Genomic DNA, 25,562 nt, shown 5'->3' with positions numbered 1-25,562 from the left:
CCTGAGTTCATAACAAAACTCATTCTGTCCCAATGGTAAAAATGAAAGTGAACAAAAACTGTAAAATACATGCACTGAACATATTTAATAGCAATATACCCCCCGTCCTATAGTGTTAGTAGAGAATGGGATTGTCTCTATAAAAAGCCAAAATAAATGTAAATTGAAAAATAACAAATGCCCACGTGGTGATAAAAGTTGTTCGTGCCTACTCAAGCAATGATCATTGGAAAATATATTTGCAACTGATCCTGCTCCACTGAAGTCAATAGCAAAAACTTCTATTAACTACAGTGGTTCCCAACCCTTTTTAGTTGGAAGCAAACTTGCTACAAGTTGGTTGATGGTTGCTCCCCCATTCCATCTATAGAATCCCTCTCCCTGTACTCTTATCTGATCCAGCTACTGTGCCTCTACCTTTTCATGTCCATTCCCACCCTCTCATTTCCCTTTATGTCTCTATTCATTTTTCCTCTCTCATTTTTAATTCATTTTTCATGTCTTTCTTTCTGTTTCCCCCTCCCCACCCGTTCTCTCATGACCAGCTTTGTGCTGCTCAAGCTGGGGTGGCATCAGGGCTGGCTACAGGCACCAGCACAACAAGCAGGTGCTTGGGGCGGCCAATGGAAAGGGGCAGCATGTCCGTGTCTTTGGCATCAATTTGGCAGCAGGTCCCTCAGTCCCTCTCAGAGCGAAGGACCTGCTGCCAAATTGCCTCCGAAGAATGATGCGGCACGGTAGAGCTGCCGCCAAAGTGCCGCCAACCGCGGCTTTATCTTTTTTTTTTTTCTGCTTCACCGCTTGGGGCAGCAAAAAAGCTGGACCTGGCCCTAGGGGACATTCACTGGTAGCTCTCCAGGGAGCTGTGTGCTTGCTGTGCATTGTGAGAGCAGAGATACAAAGTTCAGGCTGGTGAACTGCTTCATGATCTTGTAGCCTCATAAATGCGATCTGCTCTCGCGTCTAGTTTTATTAGGGACCTCCATAGCAGCCACAGTGAGTGTTACAGAAGCACATTTGTAGGGGTCAGGTGGACTGGATCCAGAGCCATGCAGCTTTTCTCAACTCCACTGCTCCTTTCCTCTGCCCTACATCCCTACAGCTCTCTCTCACTTATCCCCACATCTTTTGGACTAGTCTGGCTTCCACCGGGGAAGCCCACTACCTTGATGATATAAAAAATAACCTACAGTAATTTGTTGAAACTGTACATACAAGTTGAGAGCTACTTAGGGCTGTCTTATGCTTACACATCACAACTTTTCCAATAATTCATGCCAAATTTGTTTAGTTTGGCCTGTTCTTGCTTTGATTAAATGTAGACACAAACAATCTCTTAAAACTGACAATTTTCTTCAAATGCATATTTGTTTCCAGCTGGAAGAATAGCAAAAACAAATGAGAAGCACTTTTACATTTTCCTCATTCTAATTACTTGGAAAACTAACATATTGAACATGAAACATAGAATCAGAACTGAAAGGGACCTCGAGAGGTCATCTAGAGCAGTCCCCTGCACTCAAGGCATGACTAAGTATTATCTATACCATCCCTGACGGGTGTTTCTCCAACCTGCTCTTTAAAATCCCCAAATGATGGAGATTCCACAACTTACCTAGGCAATTCATTCTTGTGATTAACCACTCTGACAGTTAGGAAGTTTTTCCTAATGTCCAGCCTAAACCTCCTTTGCTGCAATTTAAACCCATTGCTTCTTGTCCTATCCTCGGAGGTTAAGTAGTATAATTTTTCTCCCTCCTCCTTGTAACGACCTTTCATGTACTTGAAAACTGTTATGTCCCCTCCCCATCAATGAGAGCAGGTAAGAACAATACCTGTTATCCCAAATGAAGTTTTATAGTTTTTATGAACTAACCAGTCATCTGTAGGGGTTGTTCTGTTGGTACTTTGATACAGTTTCAGAAGTAACCTAGAAGTATTATAATGTAAATGACATCATAGTGAGAGTTTTAGTTTTATGTGATACACGAGCAGATAGTTGAGGTGTAGCAATCTAGAAAGAAAAGCTTCACATCTCTATTCAGAGGAAGGAAATACTAAAATTAACTGCAATACTTCCTAAGTAGTCAAATTATAAGCTGGGTGGATTGATTTAAATCAATCAAAATGATTTTAATCATTCATTCTTGTTGCCTGGAATAATCCTTAAAACATGTTGATTTGGAATCAAATATAGCATTTACAATAAATTTGATGTTTCTTTTTGTTAACTAGAATATACCTTGTCCATACACATTTCTTTAAGCAATCACCTAGCTTAACATACATGTAAAATTAATCTGAATACATTTGTTTATGTTTGAAACCAGGGGAGAGAAGTGGATAGGGGGTTGCAGACAGGGGAGTTTGAGAGGGAGAAGGAGGCCTAGATGGTTAGGAAGACCTGCAACACCTGTGCCAGTACTGCTTCTCTCTCCTCCACCTGCGCTTGTAGCCAGACAGAGTGTCTGAGCATGGACGGTTCTACCCAGATCCTGGTGTAGTTTTGCAGAGTCTGTGATTTGCAATTCCCACTTACTGATATCCAGGCTGTTGGGACCACCCAATGTGAAAGGTGCCTGCTCGTGAAATCTCTCAGGCAGCAGGTGGGGAAGCTACAGGAGAAGGTGGCTAGGTTGAGGAGCATCCAAATCCACGAGCAATTCCTGGACAGTGTCCACATGGAGACAGCTGAGGTAGCTGTCCCAGCACAGAGGACTGCTGACACAACACTGGTGGAGAAGGAGATGGTTCAGGGTTACTGGGAGCTGGTTACTTCTGGCAGCAGGCAGTGCACCGCCCCTGCCCCAACCCTCCCAATGGGAAACCGTTATGCTCTTCTTGATACAGGAGAGAAGGAGAAGCCTTGTATACCTAGGGCTGGGAGGTCTGCTGCCACGACTGCGAACAGGAAACGTAGGGTAGTGGTGGTTGGATACTCTCTTCTGAGGTGGATGGAGGTGCCTATCTGTCGCCCTGACATTTCATCTCACGAGGTATGCTGCCTGAAGGGGGCCTGTATCCGAGATGTTACGGAGGCATTGTCAAGGATTATCCAGCCCTCTGACTACTACCCCAAGCTACTCATCCATGTGGGCACAAATGATACTGCGAGATGTGACACTGAGTGGATCAAGAGTGACTACAGGGCTCTGGGAGTACAGGTGAAGATGTTTGGAGCACAGGTGGTATTCCCTTACATTCTTCCTGTCAAAGGTAGGGGCCCGGGCAGAGACAGGTGCATCTTGGAGGTGAATGCCTGGCTGCGAAGATGGTGTCGCCAGGAGGGCTTTGTCTTCCTCAACCACGGGATGCTATTCCAGGAAGGACTGCTAGGCAGAGATGGCGTTCACCTTTCGAGGAGGGGAAAGACCCTATTTGAACACAGACTGGCTAACCTAGAGAGGAGGGCTTTAAACTAGGTTCGACAGGGACAGGTGAGCAAAGCCCACAGGTAAGTGGAGAACATGGAGTCCTGGGAGATGGGTCAGAAATAGGAGGGAGTATGGGCCATAATGGCAGAGAGAAAGGAGGGTCAGGGCAAAAATGGGAGGAAGGATCAAATCAGTATCTTAGATGCCTACATACAAATGTGAGAAGTATGGGTAATAAGCAGGAATAACTGGAAGTGCTAATAAATAAATACAACTGTGACATTGTTGGCATCACCGAAACTTGGTGGGATAATACATGATTGGAATGTTGGTGTGGATGGGTACAGCTTGCTCAGGAAGGATAGATGGGGAAAAAAGGGAGGAAGTGTTGCCTTATGTATTAAACACGTACACACTTGGACTGAGGTGGAGACGGACATAGGAGACCGAAGTGTTGAGAGTCTCTGGGTTAGGCTAAACGGGGTTAAAAAACAAGGGTTATGTCATGCTAGAAGTCTACTACAGGCCACCTAACCAGGTGGAAAAGGTAGATGAGGTTTTTTTTTAAAACAACTAACAAAATCATCCAAAGCCCAAGATTTGGTAGTGATGGGGGACTTCAACTATCCAGATATTTGTTGGGAAAATAACACGGTGGGGCACAGACCATCCGATAAGTTCTTGGACTGCATTGCAGACAACTTTTTATTTCAGAAGGTTGAAAAAGCTACTGGGGGAAGCTGTTCTAGATTTGATTTTAACAAATAGGGAGGAACTCATTGAGAATTTGAAAGTAGAAGGCAGCTTGGGTGAAAGTGATCATGAAATCATAGAATTTGCAATTCTAAGGAAGGGTAGAAGGGAGTACAGCAAATTCGAGACAATGGATTTCAGGAAGGAGGATTATGGTAAACTCAGAGAGCTAATAGGTAAAGTCCCATGGGAACCAAAACTGAGGGGAAAAACAACTGAGGAGAGTTGGCAGTTTTTCAAAGGGACACTATTAAGGGCTCAAAAGCAAGCTATTCCGCTGGGTAGGAAAGATAGAAAATGTGGCAAAAGACCACCTTGGCTTAACCACAAGATCTTGCATGATCTAAAAAATAAAAAGGAATCATATAAAAAATGGAAATTAGGACAGATTACAAAGGATGAATATAGACAAACAACACAGGAATGCAGGGGCAAGATTAGAAAGGCAAAAGCACAAAATGAGCTCAAACTAGCTACAGGAATAAAGGGGAATAAGACGACTTTTTATCAATACGTTAAAAGCAAGAGGAAGACCAAGGACAGGGTAGGCCCACTGCTCAATGAGAAGGGAGAAACAGTAACAGGAAACTTGGAAATGGCAGAGATGCTTAATAACTTCTTTGTTTCAGTCTTCACCGAGAAGTCTGAAGGAATGCCTAACATAGTGAAGAGGGTAGGTTTAGAAGATAAAATAAAAAAAGAACAAGTTAAAATCACTTAGAAAAGTTAGATGCTTGCAAGTCACCAGGGCCTCATAAATGCATCCTAAAATACTCAAGGAGCTAGTAGAGGAGGTATCTGAGCCTCTAGCAATTATCTTTGGAAAATCATGGGAGACAGGAGAGATTCCAGAAGACTGGAAAAGGACACATATAGTGTACATCTATAAAAAGGGAACTAAAAACAACCCAGGAAACTACAGACCCATAAGTTTAACTTCTGTGCCAGGGAAGATAATGGAGCAAGTAATTAAGGAAATCATCTGCAAACACATGGAAGGTGGTAAGGTGATAGGGAGTAGCCAGCATGGATTTGTAAAGAACAAATCATGTCAAACCAATCTGATAGTTTTCTTTGATAGGATAACAAGTCTTGTGGATAAGGGAGAAGTGGTGGATCTGGTATACCTAGACTTTAGTAAGGAATTTGACACGGTCTCGCATGATATTCTTATCAATAAACTAGGCAAATACAACGTAGATGGGGCTACTATAAGGTGAGTGCATAACTGGCTGGATAACCATCTCAGAGAGTAGTTATTAATGGTTCCCAATCCTGCTGGAAAGGTATAACAAGTGAGGTTCCACAGAGGTCTGTTTTGGGACCTGCTCTATTCAACATCTTCATGAAAGACTTAGATATTAGCATAGAAATTACGCATATTAAGTTTGCAGATGATACCATACTGGGAGGGATTGCAAATCAAGTTTATCAAAACATTTTATGTTTAAAACTATCTGATTTATTAAACACAAGAAATATTAACTATGGTTTGTGAATAGACAAATTGTTTCTGGTCATCATGGGCCAGATTTTCAAATAATTTTAGATGTCTAAAAAAAGCAGACAGTTGCTTAACACCCATTGAAACAAATAGGAATTAGGTGCCTATCCTGCTTCTTAAGTGCTTTTGAAAATCCCACTAGACACCTATCTGCATCTTTAGGTGTCTATATTCCTTTCCATCTTCCATTACAAAAGATACTGGATACTGAAATTAGCCCCAGAAGAGCAAGAGAGAAAGACACATTCTGGCATCTGATGAGATGGGATATAAATACAAAGACTACATTCCAACTCTTAAAAACTAACGTTTGGTCTGTGTTAAATTACGACTGTGAAACACAGCAGTTCAAACAATCAGTAATAAAGAAATTGCAATCCTTTGAATTATGGTGCTATAGAAGAATTCTGAAAACATCACAGAGCGACACATAACCAACAAAAAAGTACTGGAGATGTTTGGGACTTGGCAAATGCTAGTCAGAGATCTTATGAAAAGAAAGATTTGATTTGCAGGACATATTTTAAGGAGTTCAAGCAGATAAGGAATGTTTACAAGCACTGGAAGGGAAAGTTGATGGCAGAAGAAGAGGAGGCAGAAAACAAGGTCTTGGATGGACATGTATCTTGGGTGGATCAAAATGACTAGTAACCCACAAAATTTAACAGAGAATTGTACAGAATGGCTACCACAGTTGGAAACCTCTAATAATGAAGATGTCACATAAGAAGATGATCCTTTTGAATATCTGGCCTCATGTCCTTCAAGTTTTCAAAATTACTGGTTTTCATCCTCTACCAGATAGTTTTTATTCATAAATTGGAAGAGGAAAACAACCTTTCCTGCCTTTTCAGCTCCAAATTGGTTTCTCAACTTTGAATGAATTAATACAAATGATGAAAAGACTCTCTCTAAAATTGCTAGCTAAACTGAACTAAAAGCAGTTGAGGCAAAAGATTTTCTGCACAACGGAAACGGAAAGTACTTAAATTTGGAAAAATGTAAATACCAACTTTTGCTCCATTGTAAAGACTGAAAATAATAAATATATTTAATATAATACATAACATTGTGAAATATTTATAAGGCTTGAGTTGTCCTCAAAAGTAAAAGATGTTTTCCTCTATTTTTGTATACAATTAAAAAAGCAATACCCCTTAACTTATTAAAATTTGAGGATGGTTCATTATGCAGCATTTTTAATGGTTATTTATTTACATTATTTTAATAGATTATGGTAAATGTAGACCCTAACATAGGTTGTGATCATTTCAAATTTAATTTTAAATGGGATTATTTATATATACATATTAAATAAAACATTGATTTAAATAAAAGAAATTATTGATTTGTATCCACTCTGTGAAGCGGTAATTCACGAAGATTACAGAGTAGATATACATATTATATACCGTGTATATTATTTTAGAAAATGATTTAACCAACATAAAGCTACACTGTTAAATAATGCCAAGAGCAGTGTCATATCAAGCTCACAATGTAGCAACACCACTCAAATTAAACCCATTAATAAATAAAAGTCACTGAATAAACAAATCATAAAACTTCGGATCAGTATTTTAAATACGGTATATATATTATTATCATCAGTCATATAACTGAGATACTATATGAACATTTTGTTATATAGCGAAGTGCCTAGTTTTCCAGTATCTAGCCAGTATAGGAGTTTGGATGGGTTGGGGGGATGGAAATTATTCCAGGAAAGACACAGGTAATGATAGCAGGGCAATGAAATAACAAGGTAGTATCAATGGCCAGAAGTTGCCCCTTCAGTCTGCATTTATATGAATATTTGCAATGCACACACCCCTCTCTCAGTATGGTCCTTCAAGCCATTAACAATGCCTTTGTTACATCCGGCTTGGATAACTGTACTATATTCTATACGTGGTTACCCTGAAAGGCTGCTCTGAAGCTACAATTAGTACAGAATGCAACTGCCCTTTATTTAGTGGTGTTGGTGTGACATTTCACTCCATATGATTTTATGAAAATATGCTAATGCATGTGAATATGATGTAACTGGAATATGTTTCATGCAAAAGGTCTCTTGTAAGGTACCATTACAAAGCTTATAATTTATTGAGTGTGGTCATCCTATTTGTATAAATGTATCATTCTTGTATCTGAAACTAGAAATATGAAATATAACTCTGAAGGCCTATTGTAATTATGCAAAGTGTGGGCCATTAATGGTGGTTTGGAATCTTCATGGCTCCCATTAACCAGGACAATTGACTGTAGCTGGCTCTGTTTATTTGCAAGCCTTCCTCTGAGTTAGGCGGGGAAGAATGAAGGCTTGGGGTCTCACAGGTCATGTGACCATGTCACCTGGTACTGGAATCTATCTTAAACCTGGGGCTTTTCCATTTAGACGGAGAGGTGGGGACTCAAAGAGACAAAATATTCCCACCTTGTGCCAAAACTATATAAGGGGGTGGAGCAGAACAAAAGGGCTGCAGTCATGAGAAATCTCCTAGCTACAACCTGAGCTGGAACAAGGACAGTACCAGGGGAAAGGATTGGGCCCAGACTAGAAAGGAGTCAAGTCTGTGAAAGAAGCTTATTGGAACATCTCTGAGGGTGAGATTTCATCTGTAATCAGTTTCTTAATGTATTAGGCTTAGACTTGCATGTTTTATTTTATTTTGCTTGGTAACTTACTTTGTTCTGTCTTTTATTACTTGGAATCACTTAAATCCTACTTTTTATGCTTAATAACATCACTTTTGCTTATTAATTAACCCAAGTCAAATAATAATACCTCGGGGAATAAACAGCTGTGCATCTCTCTCTATCAGTGTTATAGAGGGCGAACAATTTATGAGTTTACCCTGTATAAGCTTTATACAGAGTAAAATGGATTTATTTGGGGTTTTGATCCCATTGGGAACTGGATATCTGGGTGCTGGAGACAGGAGAACTTCTTAACCTGTTTTCAGTTAAGCCTGCAGCTTTTGGGGAATGTGGGTCTGTGTTTGCAGCAGGCTAGCATGTCTGGCTCAACAAAACAGGGTACTGAACTCCCAAGCTGGCAGGGAAACCAGGCTCAGAGGTAGTCTCAGCACATGAGGTGGCAGTTTACAAGGGGGTTTCTGTAGCCCAACCCCTCACTGCTGGCCTCAGAGAGTACATTACACTTTCTTTCAGAGATCTATATTGGCTTGTTCTTCACTTCCATGTGAACTTCATGCTGTTTTTAGTGATCAGAAAGACCTACAGGATAGTGTTTAAATCTTGGATACCTATAAGATTACCTATCACAGGGTTTCTCAAACAGGGGTCGCCGGAGGTGCTGCTTCCAGCAGCTCCCATTGGCCCGGAGCAGCGATCCGCGGCCAGCGGAAGCTGCAATGGGCCGGACCTGCGGATGCGGCAGGTAAACACACCAGCCCGGCCCACCAGGGGCTTTCCTTACACAAGCGGTGACCCCTGTTTGAGAAACCCTGACCTATCATACATGCTGGATCATGACTTATTTGCGTATTTTGAACAGCATGAAATATTGTTGATATTAAATCATTATTAATAATAAATATCCTGATAGGCCATACTAGGTAAGAAACACATGCTGGACTCTATCAGCATGCAGAACTTGCATTTACATCAACAGATTTTCTGTGAGCCAAATAAATACAGACTATAGCTAAAAGTCTTTATATTTCAGATCCCCGGTAAATTTTTTTAAATTAAACTGTGTTTCTACTGGAGAAGGCTGGAAAGCTCTAGCCTAAGTAATACTTTTCCTGGGTTCAGGCTCAGCAATTAAACTACATGTAATAGACAGAATGTGTATACTTATGATATAAAAAACAATGTTCAACATTTTACTGGAGGAACAACTTTCAGTCAGCTTTGAATTTAACATTTCACCCCAACGACAAAACATTCCTTTTTTCTGACAAGAGACCACATTTCAGAAAATTGACTTGTTACTCAAATTGACACAGAGGAAAATACTTTATTTGCCATCAGGCAAGGTGTCGCTTAGGACTGGAACACTGAGCCCTTAGAGTGCAGAATTAAAAGATGGATTCTGATGCAGGCCTAAAGGATTCATGAACAAACAAATCCCTTCCCTTGGGGGAACCAAACAAATATCCACTTCCTTGCCAGACATGTAGGGGGAAATAATGTGGTGAGAATAGTGAATTCTATACCGTAGTTACCCATTTCCTCTCTTCCACTCCCCACAATCCCCTCTGAATAGATTACTAAGGTATCCCAAAATTGTCCAGTTTGAACTTAATTCAAACCTACATCTACAAGACAACCAATATTTTGCTAAACCCTGGGACAGTCACTTAAAATCAGTTTCACTCCCTAGCCACAGGTGAGATATTTATAAACCACAATCACAAACAAGTAAATACAAGAGATTCTCTGCTAGTGTAGCTCCATTGACATCAATGGAGTCATGCCAGCAGACAATTTGGCCCATGTATGTTACAGAAAGGGAAAGGTGCCATAGTGAAAAGGTACTATAAGGTCATTCGGGTAGCTTGGTTATAGGAACTAGTTTAAGATTAATGTTGTTTCATCATTTTATAACTCTCTTGGCATTCCTCTGTATTTATTTCTGTGGACAGCTTTGTAACTTTAATACGGGGGAACATACCATAGATTTTCTTCAGGTATATCCAGGAAGCCACCACTCCCACTTTTTAAATCTTGTGCTATATCTCAAATGGCACACACAAACCTGGCAAGGTGAAACCTTCTACCACTTATAGGAAAAACACCATCTTCTTCCTATTGCATAAACCTGCTCCATATGTCAAGAAATGTATATGCATTTTTCTGAGAGTGTTTGTATCCCCTTCTGTGCTCAATCCACAGAGGCCGAGAGCCTGTTACAGCCCCAGCTGTAGAGCCTGCCCCTTTAGCTCAAGCTGCAGGTACTTTCTGCTCTGGAAGTCCTGAGTTCAGCCCCTCTTGTTGACAGAAGATGGAGAGAGGCCATTACATGTAGTGGGGTTTATACTGCACTCAAAGCAGAAAGTGTCAAGCTTGGATTACCGTAGTTTTGCACTGCACCAGATTGCCTATTTAAAAATGACATTTTTACTCAACAAATCTGTACCCTGTGTGTTTTCAGAGTCACGTGTACTTAACTTAATGATAAAAATAAGAGTTCATGGCTTTTCACCCTGTAGAGCCAAAACAGCTAAGAGAGACTGATCTGGATTCTGTTCATTCTTGTGAGAGTCATCAACAGATTTATTTACGAAGTCCCAATTAGTCACACCTGTGCAAATCCACTGAGAGCAATGTTTTTGCATAAGCATTGCTGAGGATATAATTTGAAGACAATGGTGGTAGGGGGTTGCACTGCTGTAATTGAGGGCATGATTTAGTCTAAAAAATCCTTTGTTACTAGTGATGCTGTGTGTGTGAAAAGGAAAATACTCTGCTTTATTTTCAGATCCCAAGTTCAGTCTGCAGCGTGGGCAGTTAGAAAAAAAATATTTTTTCTTGAAAACTGAACACATTTAGATCTTGAAATCATTTGGAGGCAATACATATAGAGCTCTATAATGTCATTTGTAGAGTTAATTTTCAGAGCATAAGCACACATACATTAAGAGAGTCTTCCCTGTGGTACTGAAAATGAAAACAAATCCTCAGATTGCATATTATTTAGAAGTGACAAAAATGAAATTCAACTACAATTTATTCTTAGGCAGGGAATAGAGAGGAAGAGAGAAAAAGAGGCTAACAAGTTAATAATTAGTCCATTTGAAACAATCTTCTCCCAGATTACCAAAAATGAGCTGCCATATCCATATTTCTGAAAACGTTTGGAGGTAAATGATGAAGACAATTTTTATCTGTATAATTTTTCTTCTATTTTGGTTAACAAGCTCAGTTTACAGTCTAGGTAGTACAACCTCTATAATCTTGGAAGTAATTTCACTAAAACACAAGGAAGCAGATATTTTGCCTTTTAATAGAGGTCTGATTGTAACTTGCTTTGCAAATTCCACAACTATTGATCCACAAGACAGTAATGATATAAACAACCTCTAAGATCTTTGTAAACCAAAACGATAATTACCAAATTCAAACTGCACTCGTGATTTCATTAAGGTTAAAATATTTGGGGTGTTATTTTATTCACACTGACAATTATTTGTAAAAAAAAAAACAAGTTACAAGTGAGAAACCCATTGAAATACAGGGGGAAATATCTTTTCTATTTAATTGTCTCCAGTGCTTTATATCAGAAGAAGATTTGCCTATTTATAATTAATAGACGTATATCCCTTTTTTGAAAACAGACAAGAAATCTACAGTTTTTCAGAGAAATAAAAGAGGCAAAGTAACAAAAATATTTTTATTAATGTGCATTAGAAAAAGAATACAGAAAGAAGACTGTAAAAATAAATTAGTTATATAAGAATGCCTCACATTCACAGAAGTGTCCCACAAACAAAATGATACCCAAGACAGAAAGATATACAAAGATTGACAAAACTTGGATAGTGAAACAATATACGGGATGTTGGCACTATTATGAATATTCTCACAGGTGATTTTTCTGCCCTTGGAGCCATAATCCCTTATTTTATTTCCGGAATAGGAAAAGAAGAGAATGTATACTTTGAGAAAAACATGTCAATAGAAAAAGAATTATTATTTACAGGCTAGCTTATCATTCAGGTCTATTATTGAGTGTGGGAGTAAAAAAACCTGGACCATGGACTAATGGGATACCTTAGTTTGTTTCATTCTTAATTTAGGAAGCAATAACATGAATTTGGAAATTTACAAGTTGGGTTTTTGTTTCGTTCTGTTATTTTTTTTTACAGTATTAATTAATTAGTTTAGTGTTTCATGTACAGTGTTATCTTGAGTAGAAAATAAAAGAGAGTATAAACAATTTAAACATTTAACACTGATGTAAAGGTGAAATCAACCTGTTATAAACTCATTTCCTTACTTGCCAAACTACATGGGTGAGGGATGAAGAAATAAAATGCAAACTTGGTAATCAACATGGTGACATACTAAATCATTTTCCAACAATTTTCAATAGCTCAACAACTATACCTTTTTCTATACTCATGGCCCCATCTTAGTTGATGATTTTTCACAGTGTATTTCATGGCTTCCATCCCTACATGAGACTTTATTACTATCACATAGGAATAAAAAGCCATAAAACACTAGAGTGAATTTATCTTGATCAGATGAAATACTTATTTTCTTCACATGATTTCACAACCATTTCAAAACTAACTAATAATTTCATGCTACATTACTGAACATTTTAAACTACATTTCAATGACGAGAAACACACTGAAATTGTTACATCACAAATTAACAGAACTGTAGCCTTTAAAGACATTCCTACCTACAGAGATCAGGAAACAATCACAACACAAAACCAAGTAAGTCACTGAAAAAGACAGGACACCACAGAAAAAGATCACTTCCACATACATCTTTAAACACAGACAGAAAGACAAGAGACAAGAGAAGCACTGGCACAAATCAAAACTATGAGAAACACTACCAGAATCCTTTGTTTAAAATAATCCTTTCCCAAAGTAGCCTCCTGCCATGACCATCGCAAGGATGGACTTTGCATTGTAAAGAATTCAGACACCAGCACCATGGAATCACTAGACATCTGAGCTTAATTGGGGAAAACAAGCAATTTTCCCCATTATGGCACTTTACAGGCACAATCACAGGGCCAGTAATGTGGCAAACTGATCTCTAGAACTTATATATCCTGCCTATGATAAATTTACTAGGCATCCAATGCTCATATTTCTACTGATCAAATACTGCATAAGACAAATTGTAATGTACTATTATATTCTAAACCAGACTGATTCTCTAGGTCCTGGGCTGAATACTATTAGTTATTAATGTAATTACTATTCATCTTCTGATTATCTTATTACTACTAATTGGCTAAGTTGAATCACAAGTCTCTAGGGTCATAGAAATGTCAATACAATAATTTAACTGCCTTTCATGGCCTTTTGAAAATAATTTTGCTTGTACATTTACAAGCATACTAAGCAATATCCAAAGTGTCTGAAAAGGCTAAGAGTATATACTTTAACTAAAATATTTTACATTAACCCAATTAAAGTAACACAAATATTAATTTGTATTTACAGTTGACATTAGACCCAAAAATTAACTCAGTTTTATTTATATACTCCTATCCTTGCTTGCCTATCAAATCCTATTTCTTGGATAGTACAATGTGGATAGCACAGGAAAGAGCAGGAAATTATTAAATGAAAGGAAGTGCATAAATAAATTCAATTATCATGCATAAAACATGCAAATGATTTAAAGACTGCATATGAAACTCTATTTTATATTCATCAATCTCAGGTTGCACTTTTGAGGGAGAAAGAGATGCTAATTGGGTCCAGATTAATGCACTCCCAAACCTTTCCATTTGTTTTTAGGTGAGGGTTAAATGAGATGTATTAAAATAAACACAGCTGCTCATCTCCCTCTCTCTCTCTTTTGTTGGAGAGAGAGAGAGAGAGAGAGAGAGAGAGAGAGAGAGAGAGAACACACTAAACAACATACTGCAGGTTTTTCAGTATGGTGAGATCTGCCTTTCCTAGTTCCTCATAACTTCATATCTCATACCTACCATAGCACTCTACCTCCAATGTTTTTCCAAAGGACATAACATTGTACTGAAAATGAGTACAAAAATAAAGTGTAATAATTTTCTTTGGAGAGTAGAGAAGGAAGTATTTGTGCCTAAATAAGCTCTGTCCTTACTCTCCCCTGACTAACCGTGATGAACTGTTTTAAATTGTGTGCAGTCACTTTAAAAAAGATTAATTCTAAGTTGGCAGGGTGATATGTGGCTCAGTTATGTGAGAAACATGGAATCATGAGAAGACTTGAGCTGTTTTGTTTTGCTCACCCAGCCAGCAGAAACTCGGCACATAACAGAAGTAATACTCTTAGCGAAAGTTCACTCTCAGTTCCTTTGACAAATTTCTCCTCCTCCCCCACAACACAGAATCCACCTTGGAAAGAACATTCTGTGTGTTTTTTTTGTTTTTGTTTTGTTTTTCCTCTTCTCCCTTTCTAGTATAAGGTATTGCTTTTCTCAATTGTATACCCTGGTTGGCTGATAGCCTGAAGCGAAGAGAGGGGCAAGAGGTAAAGGGACAGATTTAATGGGGCAAAAGCAGTGCCTGCAATAACAAGAGAAAGGAAAGATGTGTACCTGGGGCTGATTCTGTCTTGAAAGAAGGAAGGAGGGACTGGAAGTGGACTTGGCCTAGAATTATATATCAGAGGAAGGACCCACTTTGATTGTGTAACAGAGGAAGGTAGAAATAAAGCAAACAAAGGTCATCAAACTAATTTCACACCGAAATGGATTAATTTGGATCATAGGCCCAAAGGGGAAATGTTAGCATATTGTCAATTAAATATTTCTCTTCTCTTTGCTTAATATGTATTGAAAATTAAGATTTTAGGGAGGGGGAAGGGGCATGTAAAAATCTCTTCACGTTCCTTTAAACTACTTTGTAAAAAAATCTATCTTTCCAAACTATAAAAAATTACAGGGAGAAAGACAACAAAAATACATACACACAGACTTGAACATATAGTCACATATATGCTTTCAGACACACACACTTTTATTAAGTGTCTCACACACTGATAACCTCTTTATTAAAATTAATTTTTGCATGTTTGCACATGTCAATTAGTTGTAATAAATAACAATAAGGCTGATATTCAATCTGTCAAATAATCTGATAAATTCTCAGAGCTATTTACTTAGGAAATATGCTTATGATATTCCTTGCTCCTAAAAGAGAAAATGATTATACAGTAACTAACCCCTAAGTAAGAGCTAAAGATATTCACCTCATGAAGCCATTTCTCAACTAGCCCCTTGGCACTTGCTGGAATTATTCACAGCACGAGCTCTACTTTTTCATTTTCTGCTGACTCCATGTGAGTAATTTCTTTCTCATGATTAAAAGTGAGCTTGGCAATTCCTTCAAAGCATTTCTTTAGGTGTGGCTGGTCTCGGAGTGGATCCTTTGTCTCAGAAAGGATTTCTAAGAGCTCATCGTTGCACAGAAAGAAAAAACCTAAAGGTGATAAAAAACGAACTTTATAGATATTTATATAAACACATTTTATACCAGTGCCCACAGCCAACAGATGAAATGGACTGTTTACCTTAAAAAGAATAGTCTTTTCTTCTCCAAATAATCATTCAGGCCTTTCTGAATGTCATCCAAAAGCGATTTTGCCTCCTTCAACTTATCCAGCATCTGGGGCTGTGAGATAACCCTCATGCCATTGGCCTCCTTCACTGACTCCTTCATTATTAACCTCCTGGTGGGTGAGATAGAATACAGTGAATGTAATAACCATACTTCACACAACAGGCTCTCTCTCTCTTTTAAATTGAAAATCCCCTTATTACAAAACAAGGGGTGTTCTTTTTCTTCTACCTTTAAGTAGGACTGCCACATTCATTGCTTTTTACAAAAACGCAGCTGCTTTTTAAGCTACAGATAAATAGAATCTGCTAGGCGGTAATTCCACTCAGTCTGAATGCATTATTTTCTAAGACACTTTGGTGAGGGACTTTTTATTATAAACTGGAATGAACAAGGAAAGTCCTTTTCTCATCTAATTATGACTGTGCTTTGTTCTGTACTATTAACCTACAATGCCAGATTGATCTGGTATTTTTTTCCTTCAGCCAGTTCAATAAATCAACATGTTTTTCTGGCAAATTACAGAGCTAATTATTAAGTTTTCATGGATTAATGATAAAAATAGAAATAACATAAGACAATAGAGAATGCTGTATCAACAACAAAGCCAGACAACACATCAGTCCTTTCCTGTGCACAGTGCAAACTCATGTTTTAGCATCACTGATTAGTATAGATGGATGCTATTTGAACACAACCTACAGAATTTTCTTTCAATAAAATATTGATCCACTAGGTATATTCTTCTCTGGACTGAAGAAAAGAGGTAAAACTGAAAAGCATTATTTTGCATATATGTATGACTGTGCATCATTTTATCGCTGCCACCATCACATTTCAGTATTGTAAATCAGGAACGAAAAAATAAAATCAGCTCCAGTAATATACTAAAATAAATTAAAATCAAGACTGCTGATATGGCTGTTTTCCTTAAGAATATATTTATATAATTTGGGATTTATAATAATACTATGAAAATATATTTACTGAATTTAAAGAATGGCTTAGTTTCGAAAGAAAAGGTTGCTATTTCCAAATAATGCCCTTAAATAGGCCATGACCTAAGGCTCCTGAAACCTAATTGATCCAGAATGTTTTACTTTGACAAATTAAAAATATATAACTGCATTTCAACTGCAGAAAAATAAATTCTACTCTAGTACCGGCAATAAGTCAAAGCTGCTGCTACACAAGCACCTCCAATAAATGAAATTTACAGATTTAGACATCACCGCAAGTTTTCTTTTATGCAACAGACACTGTCAACAACTGACAAAATGTGATGAACTGTGTGAAAATGAATGAGAAATCCTTTCTACTTACTAGTGTAAGTTTATTTTAAATTCTTATGAGGCTGAAAACTTTCAGAGTGGTAGGAAAAGCTCAAAGATCCCTCAGAACTGTATCGGCACAACATTCATGGTTATAAAAACAAGCTTGATAATACACATGTGCAGTAAAAGAAAACTCATATTGTGACAGTCTTAAAATCTTATATGCACTCAAAATAATGCCACCCCGATGTATTACAATTTAAAATATTATGAGAGGGATCATATTAAATAACTGAGTTGTTGCCTACATTTTTCAAAGCACATATTGCAAGATGATATATAAATACAGCCAACAGTGGTGATCTTACTTTGAGATTCTAAAGCTTGCTACTGCCATAAGGCATTTCTCAGTGTTCTGATATTTTTGGCAAACAATGGGTCCTTTAGGTTGCTGGTCTCAGTATCAAGAGGCAAATCTAATGCTATAGTACCAAGAGAAGCCTAATTTGCTCAGAATAAAGGATAGCAAAGCCTTTCCATGAAGAAATAAACCTAAGTGTATTACAGAAGCTTCAAAGCTGTGAGATTAAACAAACACATCAACATAAAAATCAATTTAGCTGACTTCATTGAGCAAATATTATCTTAAATGAGGAAGACATTCAGTTGTATTTATTATTTAAAAGTTTCAGTTTAGTACCAATTAGTTTAGGGTGGTAAAATACATGTACTCTCTGTGTGCGCGCGTGCCTGTGTGTACATATTCATAATAACTGTATTTGATGTTATATTTGTAGCAAGAATATTCACCACAGAGTCTAGATTTAGATGAGCTAAACTTTGCAGCGAAAAGAAAAAGTAATATGCCACTGTGTAATCTTGTTTCCTTACAAAATAATTTTGGACTATCCATGTACCCAGCCTTCTTTTCTTAGACAGGAAATCAAGGCCGTAAAACAATTACCATGCAAAGAAGGAAGTATTACTCAACGGGGAGCGTTACTTTGTTTCAACTACTTTCAAAATGTAAGAATCAGTATGAGTGGACTATTCTGACTGTTTTCTGACTGTTTTCCAGAGTAATTTGGAAATAAGGGTGTCCTACAGATTAAAATATAGCCCACATATCTCCACTGCAAACATCAGTAGTATGCAAGCAACTGGATTAAAAGTTAGATGTAAAATCTCCAATTTTCCCACAAAGCCTCAGCTAAGCGATAGAGAATGAACTGGTTAGGTTATACTCTACACCAGTCCAGAATTAGCCCTATTTATTAGAAATTGACAGATGCCAAAACATCAAGTGCTCATTGTAGTGATAGTTTTTAGATACTGACCACAGTTTACTAGATTCCATTTTGAGACCATTAAACATATGTTATAGAACATAAAACCATAGTAAGATTTGACTTGCGATTGTAATGGTGAAATGTGAATACTCTTTTGACACGTCAAAAGAGGCTTCAAAACACAATTGATTATTAATCACATTTATTAAAGCAGTGCCTCAGGGCCAACCAAGAATGAGGTCCCATTGTGCTAGGCACTGTACAAACACAGAGCACAGACAGTCCCCACCCCAAAGAGGACAAGACACAGTGTGGGGAAAAGGGGGATCACACGCAAGGAGCGTGAACTATGTGATGCCAGCAAAAGATTCATTATAGCAAAGAAAAGTTTAGGGCGAGGAGTTTTTTTTGTTTGTTTTTTAATTTAAGAAAACATTTCATGTGAAATGCTTTAAAAAATCATGTTCCTCAAAGAAAAATACACACTTTTCCTTATAGTGACTTCATATTTTTTCTTCAAACTTTCACTTGATGTTCTTATTCCCCCACGAAAGCTCATGCTCCAATACGTCTGTTAGTCTATAAGGCGCCACAGGACTCTTTGTTGCTCTTTTTTTTTTTTAAGTTATCTTGTTTGCAAAGAAGGGAAGTAGATTAAACAATTGGACATGCAAAATATTTTCTTACAAATCAAGAATGCTTTATAATACCACTCTACTCTTCTATATTGCCTTCCAACTGAGGATCTCAGACCATTTCAAAAATATTAAATAAGTAAGCCTCACCAATCCCTTTGAGGCATGGGAGCATTATAATAATAAAAATAGTAATAAGTGTAATAGCAACGGTAATGATAATAATAACTATACACATCAGTAAAAGTATTATCCCTGTTTTTACTGATGGGAATATCATGCCATAGAATGACTAAATGATTTAATTAAGACACACAACCACAGACCTATATACAAAACACAGATTTCCAAATTCCTGGTCCTATGCTTTATTCAGTAGACCATGTTTCCCTTCACTTCAGAAAAAATCACCAAGATCTCCTAAAGCAGTGGCTGTCAGCCTTTCCAGACTACTGTACCCCTTTCAGGAATCTGATTTGTCTTGCGTACCCTTAGGTTTCACCTCACTTATAAACTCATTGCTTACAAAATCAGATATAAAATACAAAAGTGCTATTTACTGAAAAAATGCTTACTGTCTCATTTTTATCATATAATTATAAAATAAATCAACTGGAATACAAATATTGTACTAATATTTCAATGTATAGTATATAGAGCAGTATAAACAAGTCATTGTATGAAATTTTAGTTTGTACTGACTTCATTAGTGCTTTTTATGTAGCCTGTTGTAAAACCAGGCAAATATCTAGATGAGCTGATGTACCCCATAGAAGACCACTGCATACCCCCATGAGTTTACTAACCATGGATGAGAACCACTGTCTTAAAGAACGCCTCAGAAAAAATCATGGTATAAAGTTTAGAAAACTACTGTTCTATACTATGCATATATAGAACTAGCTATATTTACATTCAAGAGAAAGTCTATCATGACTGAAAATTAAGGTAAGAGTAGTAATTGTTTTAGACTGATACAATTAAAGATTAAGCAAAGCTAAGGAAGACCTACTGCAATAAGGGACCAGTTCTTCATACCCACTTACATGCAGAATTTTCATTGAGTCTAAAAAGCAGCTCTGGAAACAGAGGATGTGGAGAGGGAATCAGACTCTAAGGGTACGTCCAGACTACCCGCCGTATCGGCGGATTAAAATCGATTGCTCGGGGATCGATATATCGTGTCTAATCTAGCGCGCTTATATCGATTCCGGAACTCCATCAACCCCAACGAAGTTCCGGAATCGACACGGAGAGCAGCGAACATCGATCCCGCGCCGTCTGGACGGGTGAGTAATCCGATCTTAGATATTCGACTTCAGCTACGTTATTCACGTAGCTGAAGTTGCGTATCTAAGATCGATTTCCCCCCCCTAGTGTGGACCAGCCCTCAGTAGCTAACAACAACAACAAACTTACCAGTTCCTACTGACAACTTCAAAGTGCTTTCGTTCTACCAATATTTGGTTACATGTATCCTGTGAGCAAAACATGGGTTCCCGGCATCACCAGGGCCTTTTGAACTTGCAGCCAGGTTTCCATAATCTCCTGCATTAGTCGTGCTGGAGACAACAAACATGAAATTTCATTTGTTGCAAGCAATGAGGAATGTACGTGTTCCCTTACCACATCCAATAAATGCCACTTATACCACATATTAAAAATAAAGTGAGCTGTTACCAGATATAAAATCACTCAACACCACTATATTCTTACAAAGTTAAAAGAAAGTGATCTCAACTTCTGTTTTCGGCTCTACTTTGTGAAGCATAATGAAGAATGGGCCAGCACAGCTGCCTGTTTGTGAGTCTCACTTGGTTGATTCACTTACTTACCGGATGACTGTGTCTATTGCATTTGGGCTCACATAATAAAAACTGAAGTGAAATCAATTTAACATAAAGAACTTTATGCTGCATTCTACACAGTGCAAGTAGCACCACAAACTTTGAGAAAAGTTTTATATAATGAAAATTACTGAAGCATAAATCACATAGGGTGGTGAAAACTGAGATGTAGCATGGAGATGAAATCTAAAAGCTAATTAAATTCAACAAGAGCCTCTCAAAAGGCAACATACCAGCTTAGCCTCCCATGCTAATATTTCGTTTTTGAAGGGTGCAATAAATGGAGGGCCTTTCATGGCTGTAGTTTTCACAATGTGATCCTCCAGGAGAACCTGAGAGGGGAGAAAAAAAGATTAGATGCATGGATTACAGTACTGAATGGATGCCAAGGCCATGATAAAAAGAATAGATAAGTTACGGCTTCTGAGGAGCTAAATTTGAAGCCAACCAGCAAAACGGATTGAACCTTATTACCTCTAGTCATTGAGAAATTCCCCAGACAGTTGGATGTAATTTGAAAAGGTCAGAAAAAATTTTCCTGCACAGTATTACGGCTTCATGGTTTAAGGGTGTACATTTGTGAGATGCCTGCTCTAATCATTTTTATCGACTTGGTATAGAGAGATAGACTGACATACGAGGAGGCAAGACAGATGGATCAGATAAGACCTACCGTTTGTTTCCTATTCTAAAGTATCTTAGTTTTAGGTAACTTTTTAGTTTGAACCATTTCAGCTTGTCCTTTGCTTTATTGAGAGAATATGCCTTATTTCTCTACGGCACACAAAAAGGGAGAGAAAGCATATGTCTCTTAGAGAACCTGGCGTAATTTTTTTGTATTTGTATTCAGTGAACTCCCTATGAATTGGAAATATACAACTGAAGCCCAGTAAGTACAATAAGATTTTCTAGATAATTTTAGGTAGATTTTGTTTAGTTTTGTTTGTTTGTTTTTGCTTTAAGGTGACAATCCTCCCTGCAAAGGATTATAACAATGACCTTCAACATATTCATAGTACAAGCTTTGTTATCAATATGGCTGTTTTGCAAAAAAACAATCAAAACATTTAATTCTTTGGTTTAGCATACACAAGAGGCTTGTAATCAATATGAACATTTGCTAACATTACACAGTCCATTTTTCATGCAATTATAATGACAGGCGATTTACCACCACAAAAGTGGTATTCACCCAAACCCTGAAAAAGTTTTAATTTACATTACACTTTCTTTCACTAAGAAGTCATTCATCTTCCAGTCATAACACAAACACTATTCACTGTGCACTTGCTTGGCATCCACTGCAGAGACATTTTTAACAGGCTTTTAAGTATGGCTGTGAGAGTTCATCTACTGTATTATGTTTATGGGACCTACTTAAAGGCTCACTAAAACTGTTTCCACTTTGATAGGGAAGATATTTCCATATAGCCATATTCCCTCCCCTTAAGCCCAAAACATTCAGAACAACAAGAAATTGCAACTGAGAGTAGCATTCATCATCAGACCAACAAAACCTTTAAAGCAAGTCAGAAAAGGTTAGTCGTAGCAAGGAATGAAAAGGATTGTGAATTGTTCCACTAATGGAAGTTGATACTCTCAGCTGAACTGAGGCTGTTCCTTAGAGGAAAAAAAGATACATGGGTTCCTAAACACAACACTTTCGTCAATAATTTAGGAAGTTTCAAAGGAAGACAAATATCCTTGCATATACTGGAGGAAACAAATCACATACTAGGGTTTTAAACAACTTAATTAGACTCCTCAAATTCAGCCTTAAAACTTAAATTAGTATTTTATTAGCTACTGTTGTCTTCTGGGTCTATGGAATACAATGAGAATCTAATACTTTAACGGGAGAGATGTGTAAAGGCATGGGAGCCCCCCCCCAACATTCTTTGTGGGCTACATACCAATAGTATTTTGATTTTCTCTAACATTATTTTGAGAACAGAAGGACTACGCAGAAATTAAGTTTCTGTCACTCTCTTGCTTTGAGCTCAGCCAGTGATGAGGTCATCCAGTCTAGAAATTTCTCCACAGGAAAGCTCCTGCATGCTGAAAATTAGGATTCTTTAGATATCACAATTTGAGGAGCCAAGTCTCAATTTTTTAAAAGAGTGTCCTGTCTACATATTTTAACGCCATTCGCTGGCTGTCCCTACTTGGTTCCCTCTTTGCAAAAGTGGCCACCTTCTAGCCTACTTCTTCTGGTTCCTATACATTTGTCTTGACCCCTCCAACAAGCAATGTTAGTAGTTGCGAAAAAGAACAACTTCTAGAGGAGCGATTCCGTGCACTAGATGTATTAAAAGAGCTCAATGGCATTCACTATTTTTAGAATTATTTGTTTTGAGAGCTTTGATACCATTAGTAATGAGGTACTGACTTGTCTTTGGACTTCAGCAGGAATAAATTGTGCAGCACATTTATAGTGTTGTTCTTTTCTTGTTGAGCATTCCCCAGAAGGTGGTGTGGGGCAATTGCTCCTATTCCTGAAAGGGCACTGTAATGTGGAGTTGCATACAGTCCCATCTCTCCTATTTCCACAGGTATTTGGCACAAATAGGCTTATGGCATTTTCAGTACGCTGCCAGCACCGATCTTTCTTTTTCTCAACTGAGCAAGCTAGCCATTGGGAGACATGGATGGGAGCCATCTTGCTGAAGCTTGATCCAGAGAAGACTGAAGTGATGCCATCTCTCTAGGTTTTTACATACTTGCCCATTGCCATTGTATCTGAGTGCCACCATACTGAGAGAAGCAACCAGAATAAATGGTGAGGGTGAAACTGTACCTGCCATTTGTGATTCATACTGTGATCCCATTGTTGAGGGCTGGAAGTTGAACTCAGCAAAGTTCAAACCGGAAATAAGATCTGACTCCTTAACAGTGGGCTTAATCCATCACTGGGATAGATTACTAAAATTTGTGGAAGATTTTCGATTAGTTTGATTCTTTAAATCAAGATTGAATGTCTTTATGTTTTAAAAGATATGCTCTAATTCTGATGCAGAAATCAGATTGGTCCCTTCTTGACTTAAAATCTGTGAATCTGGGAGCAAAATTAGATCCCCAGATACTGCCAAATGATCATATAGGATCAATGGTCAGGCATGCTTTTTTCACCTGTCAGGCCAGGAAACTGCAACCATTTATTTCACATGCAGACCTTGTGCTACTGTGATCTATGCATTTGTCTCCTGAAGACTGGATTACTGAAATGTGCGCCGCATAGCACTTCACTTTTAATCAATCCATAAACTGAAAGTGGTGGAGGTGGTGAAAGTGAAGGTCTATTTAGTAGGTGTGCTTCCTATTGGCTACACATCACAGCAGTGTGCTTGGCAATCTGCATTCATCGATTACTGGTTTCCAGATGGAGTTTAAGGCATTGGTTTTAACCTATAAAGTCCTAAATGGCTTGAGACCTTCCTACTTGAGGGATTGCCTCAGTCCTTTTGATCAGCAGAGATGCCTGAACTGGATCTATCTTGACTACTGCGTCCTCTATGAGAGACCTGTGGCTTGAAACCAACTTCCTCCACTGCTCTAGCCCAGTCAATGTTGTCCACTACAAGGAACATCCACTTACTCTGCATGTAGAGGCAGGGGGCTGAGGGTTATGTGTGGGTGGAGAATCTTTGTTGAGTTGACTCTGATGATCAGGGTTAGCTGTTAGGTGCTAGTTTTATTATTTCTTTCTTGTTAAAATCCTATAGATGGAAATAAATAAATGGCAAACCCTTTCAAAATAAAATGAAAAGTACTCAAGGAAAGCACAGAAGAGACATGCAGCTCTGGGTAGTATACTGGGGATAGCTCAACCATACTTGATGCCTTCAAACTATGTCCATTCAAATATTCACCATCACCAAACCTTTTTATTTTAAAAATAACTCAGAAACACAGCTTTTTGAATCCCTGGTTATTTTTTATCCATGATAGTTGACTGCTCTGAAAAAAAGTTATCATTCACTGGTTAGTTGTAATGTTTATGTTTTAAACAGCAACTCACTCTTAAAAATAAATTACATCTTCCTAAAGACAGATAATAAAAGTAGTTAGAAAAAGCTGGTGGACTTATTGTGTATAAAAATTTCATTTTACCAAATCTCTCATGTGAGCACTGATTCAGCTCAGGCACTGATATCATTAGAATTAACTTTCAACAAATTAGGTTTGGGAACAATGAAATGCAATTAAAATATTGTATGTGCTTCAGCGGGAGCTGATAATGTTTCATGCATGTTTAGAGGGGAAAAAAACCAAGAGAAAGCTCTCTCCTCTAGTCATTAAAGGAACTAATTAAAGCTCTTCTAACAAGGTAAAATAAGGTTTTGTACACAGTTTCTCCAGCATTTCAGTTTAAGATTCATATGCTTTTATATGCATACCACAGCTGTGAGAACAAGAATTCCTCCATCTACGTAAGATGAAAAACTAAAATAAACACCTTTCCAATGCATTTTCATTTTGTTAAGGACTTTATCCAAAGCATGTTCTTTACTGGCTTGGGGGCTAAAATGGCTTAAATCTTCCAAATACTTTTCAAGGGCAATCTCTAAAACTTCTTCCAGAGAAATTTCTTTCTGGAGGGTCATGCTGAATCCAACC

General features: G+C 37.8%; 1 long non-coding RNA gene across 1 annotated transcript in view; it reads right to left on the bottom strand.

Annotated features, from left to right (window-relative positions):
• Positions 1–15,532: 15,532 nt before the first annotated feature.
• The window catches only part of LOC127042722 (uncharacterized), a 67,216-nt gene continuing 57,186 nt past the window's right edge, over positions 15,533–25,562 (bottom strand). The window contains exons 8-11 of the long non-coding RNA XR_007772024.1: positions 21,179–21,277; positions 20,518–20,660; positions 15,854–16,012; positions 15,533–15,762 (exon numbers count right to left, since the gene is read on the bottom strand). This is a non-coding gene — a long non-coding RNA (uncharacterized LOC127042722). The remainder of the gene's footprint in view (positions 15,763–15,853; positions 16,013–20,517; positions 20,661–21,178; positions 21,278–25,562) is intronic.

This window comes from Gopherus flavomarginatus, chromosome 1 (genome assembly GCF_025201925.1).
Source record: "Gopherus flavomarginatus isolate rGopFla2 chromosome 1, rGopFla2.mat.asm, whole genome shotgun sequence".
In the NCBI taxonomy this organism is placed as follows: domain Eukaryota; kingdom Metazoa; phylum Chordata; order Testudines; family Testudinidae; genus Gopherus; species Gopherus flavomarginatus.
The sequence above is the reverse complement of the archived record's forward strand: the minus strand, read 5'-3'. Positions and strand labels throughout refer to the sequence as shown.